The sequence below is a fragment of the Chiloscyllium plagiosum genome, unplaced genomic scaffold, assembly GCF_037043375.1.
Source record: "Chiloscyllium plagiosum isolate Xiang-an unplaced genomic scaffold, Cpla_swu_hap1 HiC_scaffold_22, whole genome shotgun sequence".
In the NCBI taxonomy this organism is placed as follows: domain Eukaryota; kingdom Metazoa; phylum Chordata; class Chondrichthyes; order Orectolobiformes; family Hemiscylliidae; genus Chiloscyllium; species Chiloscyllium plagiosum.
In genome coordinates, this window is record NW_028270160.1 from 64,474,379 (window position 1) to 64,489,033 (window position 14,655).

Consider the following 14,655-nt stretch of genomic DNA (forward strand, 5'->3'; position numbering starts at 1 on the left):
ACCTGCTCCTTCTCCCTGTTTGTTTGGTGTCATACTTTGACTGCAACTTGCAAATTCGCACATTTGTTCTTCAATTGGCTTGCTTCCTTCTCAGCTGCCTCTTTCCCTAACACTGCGCGCTGACTATCCTGAGATGCTGATTCACAATAGGACTGGAATTGTCCCATGTGGAGCAGGTTAGTCTGATTGCTCTGGTCCTGAGCTGGGTTTGTTTCAATTTTAACTCTGCAATCTCCCTTTCTGCATCCTCTAATTCCTTACGGACGAATTTTAATTCCTGCCCTGTGTCTCGTAACTGCCCTAAACAGCACATTATCGTGGTAACGTTCTCAAGTTTGGAAACCTGCTTCCCTTGAATTCTCCAAAAATCCTCCCGTTACTTCTGCCCTAGGCATCCTGGTCCCATTTCACCATTGCAGCAAAGTCCTGCCCGGATGGTGCATTTTCCTTGTTGGTATTCTGCCTCAGTTTTGTTTCCCATACGGAACAATCCTCTACTCTGGCATCTTTCTCTGTCATATTCAACTAAACTACGGTGTATAGGGGTTGGATCAGTCTGAGGGTGCTCTATGTTCTGGTCCTAATACAACCGGGCGGTACCAACAGACACACACACATATACACACATACACACACGCACACAATTTGTTGGATAAGGAGTAAACGCCTGTTGGCTTTATCTTTTAAAGAACAGTTCAGTTTAGACCTTTCTATTTCAATCGATTTACTTGAATTCCTGGTCTTCGTGTAGGACAGCTGTCCTCTTAAAACCGGCTCAGGCAAAATCTCAAGGAATATTAGGTTCCACTGGATTCGAGCTCAGAGCAACAAAGTCACTTCTTATTGAGGTCCCATCTGGGTCGCTAATTTGTTGCATCTGGCCCTGGTGTGTTTGAACTCTTATCCGAGCAAAAGAACTGGAGTCGATTCTTAATAATAGCAAAACAATAATATTTGTTTATTTTACACATTAATATTAGAACAACAAATACACTATGAACTAACGATAAGCACTACAAATCTATCTTATGCTTTAACTTAACTTTGGATGATCTTATACCACCACACTAGAACGTGGGTGGGCTCCACATGGTGATATCGTCTGGTCTTCTTCCGATTGTTTCAGAGGTGTCTTCTCTTCAGGTGGTTATTCGCAACTTACCACCCTGAGTGTGGTTTTGCGGCGAATCTTATACTCCAAAGTCTTTGCGCCTTTTTTACGAAGGCCTTGGTAGTATCTTTCAATGGATTGATCAGGTTCGATTACCCTGATCGATCAGACCCAACAAAATGTTGGCAAGTTAAGGTGTTTGTTAGATGTCTATTACTGGAAGTGCTGGTGCACGTAGCCTCTTCCAGATAAGGGTGCAAGGCACCTCCATGTCAGGTGCACACCTTGATGTTTCCAAGTTTCCCAGGGACGACATTCCATTGTCCCATTCAAACCCAAATTTGGGTGTGTATTGTAGGGTCTGCAGCTACCTGGTTTGTTTGCAAATTACCTGCTGGTAGTTGCAGCCGTGTCTGTTGATTAGCACAGTTACTTTGGTCAAGGCTGGTTCCCATTTCTCAGCATGCTTTAATTATCATCCCTCTTTTGTAAGTCCATGATATGCTCATTATTTTCCATCATAAATTCATTATCTTGAGTGGCTCATCTGGCCACAGTAGGTCAGGTCAAGAGGGTGGTGGGGAGATATGGAAAGTTGTGAAGTCAGTGTTGGGATGGTGCCGGTGTAGCTGTGGAGGAGGGACTGTTCCACGTATCCAATGAAGAAGCAGGCATAGCTGGCTCCCACACACAAGTCTATAGCTACCTCTCTTGTCTGAAGGAAATGGGAGGATTTGAAGGAGCTGTTGTTGAGAGTGAGGACCAGTTCCGCCAATCAAATGAGAGTGTCAGTGGAGGGGGACTGGTTGGGTCAGCTGGAGAGGAAGAAATGGAGGGCTGTTAGGCCTTCCTCATGGTGGATGGAGGTATAATGGGACCGGATGTCCATGGTGAAGATGAGGTGTTGGGGCCGGAGAATCAAAACTCATGGAGGACTTGGAGGACATGGGTGGCATCTTGGATGTATGTGGGGAGTTCATGGACCAAGGGGGACGGAATGGAATCGAGATATGAGGAGATGAGTTCTGGGGGGCAGGAGCAGGCAGAGACAATCTGTCGATCGGGACAGTCAGGTTTGTGGATTTGGGGTAAGAGGTAAAACTGGGCTGCACAGGGTTGGGAAACTGTGAGGTTGGAGACTGTGGATGGGAGATCCTCTAAAGTGATGAGGTTGTGAATGGTTTGGGAGATGATGGCTTGGTATTGAGAGATGGTGTCATGGTTGAGAGTGCAGTAGGAGGAGACATTGGTGACTTGGTGTTTGGCTTCAGTGAGGTCGAGGCCAGTGCGCCAAATGACCACTGTACACCCCCTGTCAGCTGGTTTGGTGCTGAGGTTGGGGTTGGAGCGGAGGGAGTGGAGGGCTGCAAGTTGCGAGGGTGGGAGGTTGGAGGAGGTGAGAGGGGTAGACAGGTTGAGGCAGTCAATGTCACAATGGCAGCTGGAGATAAAGAGGTTGAAGGAGGATAAGAGGTGAACACGGTGTATCCAAGAGGATGGAGTAGATTGGAGGCAGGAGAATGGATCTGGATCTTTGGAGGATGGGTGGGAGTCGCAATCAAAAAGTAAGCATGAGGCGGAGGTGGCGGTAGAAAAGTTAAATATTGCAGTGCATACAGAATTCACTTACACGGGGGCATAGTGGGATAAAGGTAAGGCCTTTGCTGAGGACTGACTGTTCATCCTCAGTGAGGGGGAGGCCTTGGAGGGATACTGAATACCCAGTAGGGCTTGGGGCTGGGGCCTAGTGTGGAGCTGGAGTTGTGGAAGTGGAGACTGTCTCTGGAGAGGAGTCAGTCATGCGATCGTTGGTGACATTGTAAGTGACCTCATCGGAGGAAGTGATGGTGGTGGTCGTGGGAGTGGAAGTGGTGCATTCTGTAGCAACTGCGGGGACAGAAGTGACATTCTCGGTGGTGTATGTGGCAGTGGTGTTTTCACCGGCGGTGTATACGGAGGTGGCATCATCGGTGATATTCCAGTAAGCGACGTCAGCGGTGGCAGTCATAGGAGTGGAAGTGGTGTGTTTTGCAGCAACCGTGGGGGGCAGAAATGATGTGGCTGGCAGTGTTTGTGGAAGTGGTATATTCGGCAGCATTTGTGGAGGCGGTGGTTTCGGTGGTGTTAGCAGAGGGAGCATGGTTGGCGGTGGCCATGGAGGCAAAATGGATGGGGCTATCCCGGGAACTGACATCAGCGCGGTGGTCGCAGAGACAGAAGTAGCGTGTTCGGTGGCAACTGCGGGGGTGGAAGTGTCGACACAGCTGGTGGTGTTTGTGGAAGCGGTGGTTCCGGTGGTGTTCACAGAGGCCGCATGGTTGGTGGTGGCCGCGGTGTTCTCGGCAGCGGTTTCCGCGGTAGTTATGTCATTGTTTGCGGCAGTGGTGGCGATTGTAGTGACCGCATGGATAATGGCATCCAATCGGTTCCAGAGAGGGCCGGGGAAGGGGTTGGAGTGTTGAAGATTCCCAGGTTTGATTACACATCTTCCCACTCCCCTTCCTATAAAGATGTGGTCCCTTACTCCCAATTCTCTGCCTCCACCACATGTGCTCCCAGGAGAAGCAATTCCACTCCAGGATATCCCAGATTTCCTCCTATTGCAATTTCCTTTCCCACATGATCAATATTGCCCTCCATCGCATTTTCTCCACTTACTGCACCTCCGCCCTTGAACCCCACCCCCACCCAACTGCAACAAGGATAGAATCTCCCAGTCCTTACATTCCACCCCATGAATCTTCCAGCATTTTCTCCACCTACAAGTGAGACCCCATCAACAAGCATATGTTTTCCTCCTCTCCCTTGACTGCATTCCACAGTGACCATTCCCTCCACGACTCCCTCGTTGGGTCCACACTCCCCACCAACCCACCCTCTACACCTGGTACAATCCCTTGCTGCCGCACGAGGTGCAAAGCCTGTGCCCACACTTCCCCTCTCATCTCCGTGAGATCATTTCAAATCCGGCACAGATATTCCTGCACACCATCCCACCTCATTGCTCTTGGTCTACTCTACACTGGGGAGACTGAGCACCAACTCGCGGAGCGGTTCAGGGAACATCTCTGGTGTGCATGCACCAAACAATCCTATCGTCCCCAGCCAACCACTTCACCTCCACCCTCATACTCCTCAAAGGACATGCAAATCCTGGCACCCCCTCCACCACCAAATCAAAGCCACTCACCAACTGGAAGAAGAATGCCTCATCTTCTGCCCCGGGACCCTACAATCACATGGCATCAACATTGACTTCACGAGTGTCTGTATCATCCCACCCCTACATCATCCCAGATCCAACTCTCCAACTCAGCACCACCCTCTTGACCTGACCTACCTGTCCATCTTCCTTCCCACCTGTCCACTCCACCCTCCTCATCAATCTATTATAATCACTACCCACTTGCATCCACCTATCGCCATCCCACCTACCTTTCCCCCCAGCCCCACCCCCTCCTCATTATTTATCTCTCAGCCCCCTTCTCCCTCCACATTCCTGATGAAGGGCTTATGCCCAAAACGTCAACTCTCCTGCTTCTCGAATGCTGTGCTTTTCTCAGCGCCACAGTTTTCAACTTTTAAATTGATATTGTCTTAAAAGAAAGTCTTTTTAATCCTTTTCTAAGACCACCTTCAATAAAACAATGTGACGACATGGACAAACTATTTCTCATTCCAAATTCTGACTTCAAACGAGATGGCTCCCAAAACGTTTTATGTTTTGAGAAGCATTTCTTGCGAACCCACTTTTTTCCATAACATCATCTTTTATACAGCAGGTGAAAAATTGTTTTTAATCTTATCGATGTTCTTGTTCTGATTTCAGTTGAATGTAACTGTCAAGTGAGCTCTCTGTGAAGATAATCCCATTTTCACAGAATGCTTCTTTGACTTCTATGGGGGAAAAAGACTTGTTTAACTCTGCCTAATGGTCCTACTCTTTTGTCCACACTATCTGACTCCTGGGTGATAGTTTCACTGTATTCTAACAGATGAAAGGCTTAACAGACAATCAATTTTTCAATGTTTAATTTCAGTTATATCACACTGCAAATTTTTGCTATAAATTCTGTGTTAAGATCGAGCCCTCCACTATCACCTGGTGAAGGAGCGTCGCTCCGAAAGCTAGTGTGCTTCCAATTAAACCTGTTGAACTATAACCTGGTGTTGTGTGATTTGGGACTATAACCTGGTGGTGTAATTTTTAACCTTGTTCACCCCAGTCCAATAACACCAAATCAGGTTGTAGTTCAACAGATTTACTTGAAAGCTCGTGCTTCCAAATAAGCCTCCTTTGCATTGGTATAAAACAGTTGGGAAAACATTCTTACCGACATCCCAAGCTCATCTTTTCTTGTCTTGCAAGATAACAGTCCCAGCTGCTGTCTGTCCACAGATCTCTGTCTGGCACACTTGATATTTGCTAAACCTAGGGACAGGTTCATTTCATGATCAGTTTCAATGTCAATATCCAGTTAGTCCAGTCACAAGACTAGGTCTACCCGCAGCCTTTTCCTCAAATTACACATAATGGGTACATTGCTTACCTGTTAGAAATAATATTTACCCTGCAGTTCTTTTTACCAGTTTCCATGGATTTTTAAATCCATATCTAACTGTAAAGGACATAAATAGGTACCATAGGCTAACTTATTGCAGACTGTACCTAACTCAGTTGTTACTTTCATAACCTTTTTTAAAACCCTTGAAGGAAACACGCATAATTGCAATCACACATTTCCACAATTTCCTGTGGAGGTCCTGCTGCCAATGATGCTAATTGTTCCATTACACTATATTTAGCAATTTCATTTCAGAATATCCCAGTGACATGTTAATTTCAATGAAAGAATGCTGCTTCTCCCAGCCTCTCAAACGTAAAGCCAATTAAACCCTGACTCCTGTGATCCCATCATCCTTCCCAATTATCCATTTTAGGAGTTTGAGATCATGGTTACATTTGTAGTAATTTTCTGATAGCTTATTGAGTTTATTAGGGAGCAGTATCATAGAACCCCTACAGTATGGAAAGAGGCCATTCAGCCCATCGAGTTCACACAGACCCTCCCAAAAGCAAGCCAACTGCTCCCCCCTCCCCCCAACACCATCACCACCACCACCATCCCTGAAACCCGGCATTTCCATGGCTAATCCACCTAGTTTACACATCCCTGGTACTATGGGAAATTTAGCATGGCCAATCTACCCTAACATATACATCTTTAGGTTGTGGGAGGACATCCATGCAGACATGGGGAGAATGTGCAAACTCCACACAGTAGTTGAGTGGAGTCGAACCTGGGACCCTGGTGCTGTGAGGTAGCAGTGTTAACCACTGAGCCACTGTGCCACCTAGTAACTTAGCTATGATACATTAGATAAAGAAGGTATACGGTGGAAAGAGGCCTTTTGGCCCATCGGGTCCACACAGACCCTCCCAAGAGCCTCTTATCTGTTCTCAAGAGGTTTTGGAGCCATGAGGTCACGCTGCAGCTGTACAAAACTCTGGTGCAGATGCACTTGGAGTATTGCGTAAGGTTCTGGTCGCCGCATTGTAGGAAGGATATGGAAACTTTGGAGATTTACTAGGATGTTGCCTAGGATGGAGGGAAGGTCTTATGAGGAAAGTCTGAGCGACTTGAAGCTGTTTTCATGAGAGAGAAGGTTGAGAGGTGACTTAATTGAGACATATAAGATAATCAGAGGGTTAGATAGGGTGGACATGGAGAGCCATTTTCCTCGAATGGTGATGGCTAGCACGAGGGGACATAGCTTTAAATTGAGGGGTGATAGATGTAGGACAGATGTCAGAAGTAATTTCTTTACGCAGAGATTAGTAGGGGCATGGAACGCACTGCTTGCAACAGTATTAGACTCGCCAACTTTCAGGGCACTTAAATGGTCATTGGATAAACATATGCATGATAATGGAATAGTGTAGGACAGATAGGTTTCACAGGTCAGTGCAACATAGAGGGTGAAAGACCTGTACTGCGCTATGTTCAATGTTCTCGCTACACACCGGTGACAATTGGGGATGGTTGACTGATACCAGAGGTCAGACAAGTTGTCAATATGGAACGTTTCGGTCTTATTAAAGTGGTTGGGAGAGCATCCTGCTCTCTACTGTGGGGGTGTTTGGGAACATTTCTCTCAGTCTTTCTCATCTACTTCTGATCTGTCTGCCACCTTCCTAGTGAAGACTGCTCAATGAAGATTGCTGGCGAAACTTACCTCTGTGCTGAAACTTGTCTATTCTTGGCCTCTGTGTGGATCCTCTGGTGCAGATTTGACCCAGCCCAAGGCAGTTACTCTCGCGTGGAATCTTGGCTTCTTAATTCCAAAGCGACTTCTTTGACCCCAGTGCGTAATGGTGGTATCTATGTCCACACTCTGACACGTCTTGCAGCGTCTACCGTGACAGGGTTGTATGGAGTTGTCCTGAGAGCCGAGCAGCTTGCTACGAACATCGATCTGTTTGAGGTTTGGCGGTTGTTTCAAGGCAAATAGCGGAGTTGTGGGGAAGATCTTGGTGAGGTGCTCATCCTCATTGATAATGTGTTGCAGGTCACGAAGAATATGGCGTAATTTTTCAACTCCTGGGAAATACTGAACAATGAAGGGTACCCTGTCGGTTGCAGCACGTGTCTGTGTCCTGAGGAGGTCATTACGGTTCCTTGCTGTGGCACGTCGGAACTGGCGGTCGATGAGTTGGGCATCATATCTCGTTCTTGTCAGGGCATCCCTGAGTACTTCCAGGTGTCCGTCACATGCACACACATATTTTGTGGGGTGAATTTGTACTTGCAGGGTTACAGTGTACTTTGCTCAAAAACTGCATGGATTTATGTAAAACTCTGTTATCTCACTTTTTAGATTAGAATCAATTTAAACATCATGGCATAGACAGAGAACACAAGGGGCCAACACCTTCAACATATTGTCTAGCTATCACCATTGTTAACAGCTAACCTGAGAATGCAACTTTTTATATATAAAAAAGGTTTTGTGATTTACACATGAAAGAAGTGAAACTATCACTGTATTCTAACAGATGAAAGGCTTAACAGATGATCAATTTTTCAGTTACATCACACTGTAAATTTTTGCTATAAATTCTGTGTTAGGATTGAGCCCTCCACTACTACCTGATGAAGGAGTGTCGCTCCGAAAGCAAGTGTGCTTCCAATTGAACCTGTTGGACTATAACCTGGTGTTGTGTGATTTTTAACTTTGTACACCCCAGTCCAACACCGGCATCTCCGAATCCTGATAATAGAATACATCTGGTCCAGATGAATTTTTGATGTTATTTCAATGGGCATCGTGACCTCCGTTTTTTATAAATCCTCCTTTTGTCTTGTTTCAGGGAGGTGATGCCCGAGTAGTTTTATCATTGGAATGTTAATCCAGAAACCAGGGTAATGTTCTGGGATCCTGGGTTCAAATCCTGCACAGCAGGTGGTGGAATTTGATTTCAATAAAAATCTGGAATTAACAGGTAATTGTGACCATGTCAGTTGTTGGGGAAAAAAACCCATCTGGTTCACTAATGTCCTTTAGGGAAGGAAATTGTCATCCTAACTTGGTCTGGCCTATATGTGACTCCAGACCCCAATGTGGTCGACTCTGAATTGCCCTCTGGACAAGTAGAGATGGGCAACAAATGCTGGCCTAGCTGGCAAAACCCTCATCCTATGAATGAAAAAATGAAAATATTAGACTTTTGCAAAGTTAATTCATGCTGCAATAGCTGTTAAATAAAATCGCATGCTATATCGTAAACAGTAGGAAAATTCAGTTTTTAAGGGATCCCAACATGCAAACTTTACGACCCGTAGCCATATTTAAGATAGAGATGAGGAGGAATTTCTTCTGTTAGAGGTTAGTGAATTCAGTGGAATGTTTTGCAGCAGAGGTCTATTGAGGTTGGGTCATTAATTGTATTTCGGGCTGTGATATACAGATTTCGAGTCAGTGAGGGAATAACGCTTATGGGGAATAAGGCAGAAAAGCTGAGTTACCATCAGTTCTGATCTCACTGAAAAGAGAAGGAGACTATTTGGTCCAGATGGTCTACTAATAATTTTGTCTAATGGTCTTATACCCTGTGATGAAACGCATTTAAAATGGCCTAAAAATTTCACTTTCACCAGTTTGACCTGCCCCTGTTCTCGTCCCCACAGACTCACCTTAGAATAATTTCCAGAGTTGAAAGGTATGACGCTGGTAAAGCACAGTGGGTCAGGGAGCATCCGAGGAGTGGGAGAGTCAACGTTTCAGGCATAAACCCTTTATCCTAGTGCTGCCTGACCTGCTGTGCGTTTCCTGTGCCACACTCTTCCACTCTGATTCTGCAGCATCTGCAGTCAGAGTGTTAGAGATGCATAGTTAGGATATCTGGTTGGCATGGATGGCTTAGACCAAAGGGTCTGTTTCTGTGCTGTCACTTTCTCTGCGAATAGTATCCAGACAGGTTACCATTTGGAATTTAACAATCGCGATTGTGCTTGGTAATAACATCCAGGTCTCAGAATATGAGTTACTCTCCCAAGTGAATTGCTCTTCCAAATGAGTCCCCAGGGTGATGGTCCATCTGTATGAGTTATGTGAATTCTCAAAGGCCATTAAGCTTTCCTTCCTGAAGAACAGTGGGGGAGTTTGGAAATTGTCATATCAATCTTTCCCTCATCATTGTGTCTTGAAAACAGGAGAGTCTGATTTGTAAATCACCATCAAAATCAGTCACATTGATATTGGGATGATCACTGACGGAATGACTTTCCAGTTTTAAAACACAGCTACAGACCACTAGAACACTGTCTCGGTTCTTTTTATTTCCTGCCAAACAGCAGTAGTGCCTATTTCTCCTCAGCACTCATGTCGTGTGCGTGTAGGTGTAGGAGACAGTGAAGAAACATTGAGTGCAGAAAACTTTATTCGTATTCCACGACCAGGAAGAAAAACCATCAGAGTGGCCAGGGACAAGCAGTGCCCCATTCCTGATTGGCAAAGCCTGCATGAATGAAAGTGTGAAGGTGAGGATAGGGGTTAAATCAAAATGGACCTGTCTCAATTCTATGATGGTAAAACCCGATTAGGTTACAGATTGAACAATGAACTGAAAGATGCAGGAATGAGCACCAAGAGAAAGCTGATTTATTGACACAATGTAAGTATTAAAATGAATTTCCTGATTTTCAGCATGTCAGTAATCAGATGGTGATTTAATTTTTCTTGTTTCTTAAGAAGTGGTAATGTGTTTTCCTATTCCTTCCCTTTGTGAAATGACTGCAATGGCATTGTTGTAAAGTTAAACTAGAAGCAGGATTTATTTCACAACTCTGAACTGTCGGGTGGGTAGGGTGTGAAACAAGCATACATACAAGCAAATACTGAATTATTCAACTACCAGCAACTTGAGTACAAAATAATTGATTGATACCAGTTCATTAATGTTGTTGCTTTAAAAGTGCATTTCAAAAAGTCCATCGCTGGAGTCAGCAGCCTGGAATTCCCTCTTGCCATCTCCTGAGCTACATTTCATCTGCAATATAGTTACCTATTTGCACAATTTCCATATTATTTCCCTGTCAATGAGACACAGAGGGAGACAATGATACCAGCTTCTCTGACATTCCCCTAGCGATTGTCCATTGCAGCTCATTCCATTCAGATCCCTTGATTGGAGGTTGAAACGATAGGAGATTGGGACTGATTGGATTTGCTGAATTTTAGCATAAGGGAGGAGTTACTTTAACTGATCACTTGCAAGATACCTAGCAATCGTCATGTCAACTTGCATTTCAGTTCCCCAGTGTGGCCAATTGAGGAGGCTTGGCATCAGGGCCGAGGACCCTTGGTGAGTCCTCACTCTTGAAACACTGTACTTGGTAAAACAATGCTATTTCCTTTTGGCCTGATGCCTTTGTTGTGAAGTGTTTCAAGAAGCTGGTCTTTCAAAGTTATTTTACATTTATAGGTTACATGGTAAATTACAATAAAAGCAGGATATATTATAAGTACTCACCATTGATGTTGCCAGACCTGGTGAGTATTCCCAACATCATGTTTTTAGTTTCTGCAACATTTTGCTTTTGTAATGGCAATTTCTTTTTAAAAGAAAACAACTAATTTCAAATGAAATTAAAAAAACTGACAGTACAAACCAATTTTAATAGATGTTTCTGGGCTTGTTAGTGGGTAAACATTTTGGTGATGGTGACCACAATTCTGTGACTTTCACCTTGGTTATGGAGAGAGATAGGTGCATGCAACACGGTAGGTTTTACAATTGGGGGAAGGGTAAATATGATGCTGTAAGACAGGATCTGAGGAGCATAAGTTGGGAGCACAGGCTGTCAGGGAAGGATGTCATGGAAATATGGAACTTTTTCAAGGAACAGATACGACGTGTCCTTGATATGTATGTACCTGTCAGGCAGGAAAGAGATGGTCGTGTGAGGGAACCTTGGTTGACAAGGGAGGTTGAAAGTCTTGTTACAGGATAGCCAGAAGGGAGCTGAAGAAAGGGATTAGGGGAGCTAAGAGAGGGCATGAAAAATTTTTGGCGGATAGGATCAAGGATAACCCCAAAGCATTTTAGGCATATGTGAGAAACATGAGAATGACGAGAACGAGGGTAGGTCCGATCAAGGACAGTAGTGGGAGACTGTGTATTGAGTCGGAAGAGATAGGAGAGGTCTTGAATGAGTATTTTTCTTCAGTATTTACAAACGAGAGGGACCGTATTGTTGAAGAGGAGAGTGTGAAATTGACTGGTAAACTAGAAGAGATACTTGTTAGGAAGGAAGATGTGTTGGACGTTTTGAACAACTTGAGGATAGACAAGTCCCCCGGGCCTGACGGGATATATCCTAGGATTATGAGGGAAGCAAGAGAGGAAATTGCAGAGCGGTTGGCAATGATCTTTTCGTCTTCACTGTCAATGGGGGGTGGTACCAGGGGACTGGAGAATGGCGAATGTTGTGCCCCTGTTCAAAAAAGGGAATACGGATAAACTCGGGAATTACAGGCCAGTTAGTCTTACTTTGGTGGTAGGCAAAGTAATGGAAGGGGTACTGAGGGATAGGATTTATGAGTATCTGGAAAGACACTGCTTGATTAGGGACAGCCAGCACGGATTTGTGAAGGGTAGGTCTTGCCTTACAAGTCTTATTGAATTCTTTGAGGAGGTGACCAAGCATGTGGATGAGGGTAGAGCAGTGGACATGGATTTTAGTGAGGCATTTGATAAGGTTCCCCATGGTAGGCTTATGCGGAAAGTCAGGAGGCATGGGATAGAGGAAAATTTGGCCAGTTGGATAGAAAACTGGCTAACTGGTCGAAATCAGAGAGTGGTGGTAGATGGTAAATATTCAGCCTGGAGCCCAGTTACAAGTGGAGTTCCGCAGGGATCAGTTCTGGGTCCTCTGCTGTTTGTAATTTTTATTAATGACTTGGAAGAGGGAGTCGAAGGGTGGGTCAGTAAATTTGCAGATGATACGAAGATTGGTGGAGTTGTGGATAGTGAGGAGGGCTGTTGTCAGCTGCAAAGCGATTTACTTATGATGCAAAGCTGGGCTGAGGAGTGGCAGATGGAGTTCAACCCTGTCAAGTGTGAGGTTGTCCATTTTGGAAGGACAAATAAGAATGTGGAATACAGGGTTAACGGTAGGGTTCTCAGTATGGTGGAGGAGCAGAGGGATATTGGGGTCTATGTTCATAGATCTTTAAAAGTTGCCACTCAGGTGGATAGAGCATGTAAGAAGGCCTATGGTGTATTAGCATTCATTAGCAGATGGATTGAATTCAAGAGTCGTGAAGTGATGTTGCAGCTGTACAGGACCTTGGTTAGGCCACATTTGGAGTACTGTGTGCAGTTCTGGTCGCCTCACTTTAGGAAAGATGTGGAAGCTTTGGAGAGGGTACAAAGAAGATTTACCAGGATGTTGCCTGGAATAGAGAATAGGTCTTACGAGAGTGCTAGGCCTTTTCTCATTGGAACGGCGAAGGATGAGGGGTGACTTGATAGAGGTTTATAAGATGATCAGAGGAATAGATAGAGTAGACAGTCAGAAACTTTTTCCCCGGGTACAAGGGGACATAAATTTAAGGTGAAGGGTGGAAGGTATAGGGAGGATGTCAGGGGTAGGTTCTTTACCCAGAAAGTGGTGGGGGCATGGAATGCGCTGCCTGTGGGAGTGGCAGAGTCAGAGTCTTTGGTGACCTTTAAGCGGCAATTGGATAGGTACATGGATGGGTGCTTAAGCTCGGTCAAATGTTCGGCACAATATCGTGGGCTGAAGGGCCTGTTCTGTGCTGTATTGTTCTATGTTCTATGTTCTATGTTCTCTTTATACCAGTTATGTTGTAAATTGTCTCTTAAATACTTTGTCCTTTCAATGCAGCAATCATTGGTGTTGGTGTTGGTTTGAAATCAAAGTTTAGATATTTTTTTCAGATCAACCAGCTCAGACATGTTATTATACACCTCTGGAGTAGATGGGATTTGAATCCAGGCCTGCTGGCTCAGATGACTGCTATCCCCGCACCACAAGTGTCCTTAAAAACTGTATTTTATCTCTGGGTCCAGGATTCCAATCTAGTGCATGTTAATGAAGGGAGAGTGGCCTTGACACCTCTTAAAGATATTCAATGATAGAAACATAGAAACATAGAAAAAACACAGCGCAGTACAGGCCCTTTGGCCCTCGATGTTGCGCCGACCCAAGCCCACCTAACCTACACTAGCCCACTATCCTCCATATGCCTATCCAATGCCCGTTTAAATGCCCATAAAGAAGGAGAGTCCACCACTGCTACTGGCACAGCATTCCACGAACTCACGACTCGCTGAGTAAAGAATCTACCCCTAACATCTGTCCTATACCTACCACCCCTTAATTTAAAGCTATGCCCCCTCGTAATAGCTGACTCCATACGTGGATAAAGGTTCTCATGGTCAACCCTATCTAAACCCCTAATCATCTTGTACACCTCTATCAAGTCACCCCTAAACCTTCTTTTCTCCAATAAAACAGCCTTTCCTCATACGATCTTCCTACCATACCAGGCAACATCCTGGTAAACCTCCTCTGCACCTGTTCCAGTGCCTCCACATCCTTCCTAAAGTATGGCGACCAAAACTGCACACAATACTCCAGATGCGGTCGCACCAGAGTCTTATACAACTGCAACATGACCCCAGGGCTCCGGAACTCAATTCCTCTACCAATAAAAGCCACACTGTAAATTTTTGCTATAAATTCTGTGTTACGATCGAGCCCTCCACTATCACCTGATGAAGGAGCGTTGCTCCGAAAGATAGTGTGCTTCCAATTAAACCTGTTGGACGATAACCTGGTGTTGTGTGATTTTTAACTTTGTACACCCCAGTCCAACATCGGCATCTCCAAGTCATGACTACTGAAAGGAGACTTGGAAGAAACGTGGAAGGCTGTGATTGAGCAGTCAGATGGGAATAAACGAACGTGAGAGGAAAAGGAATCGGTGGTTTCAATTGTAGATTTAATTGAGAA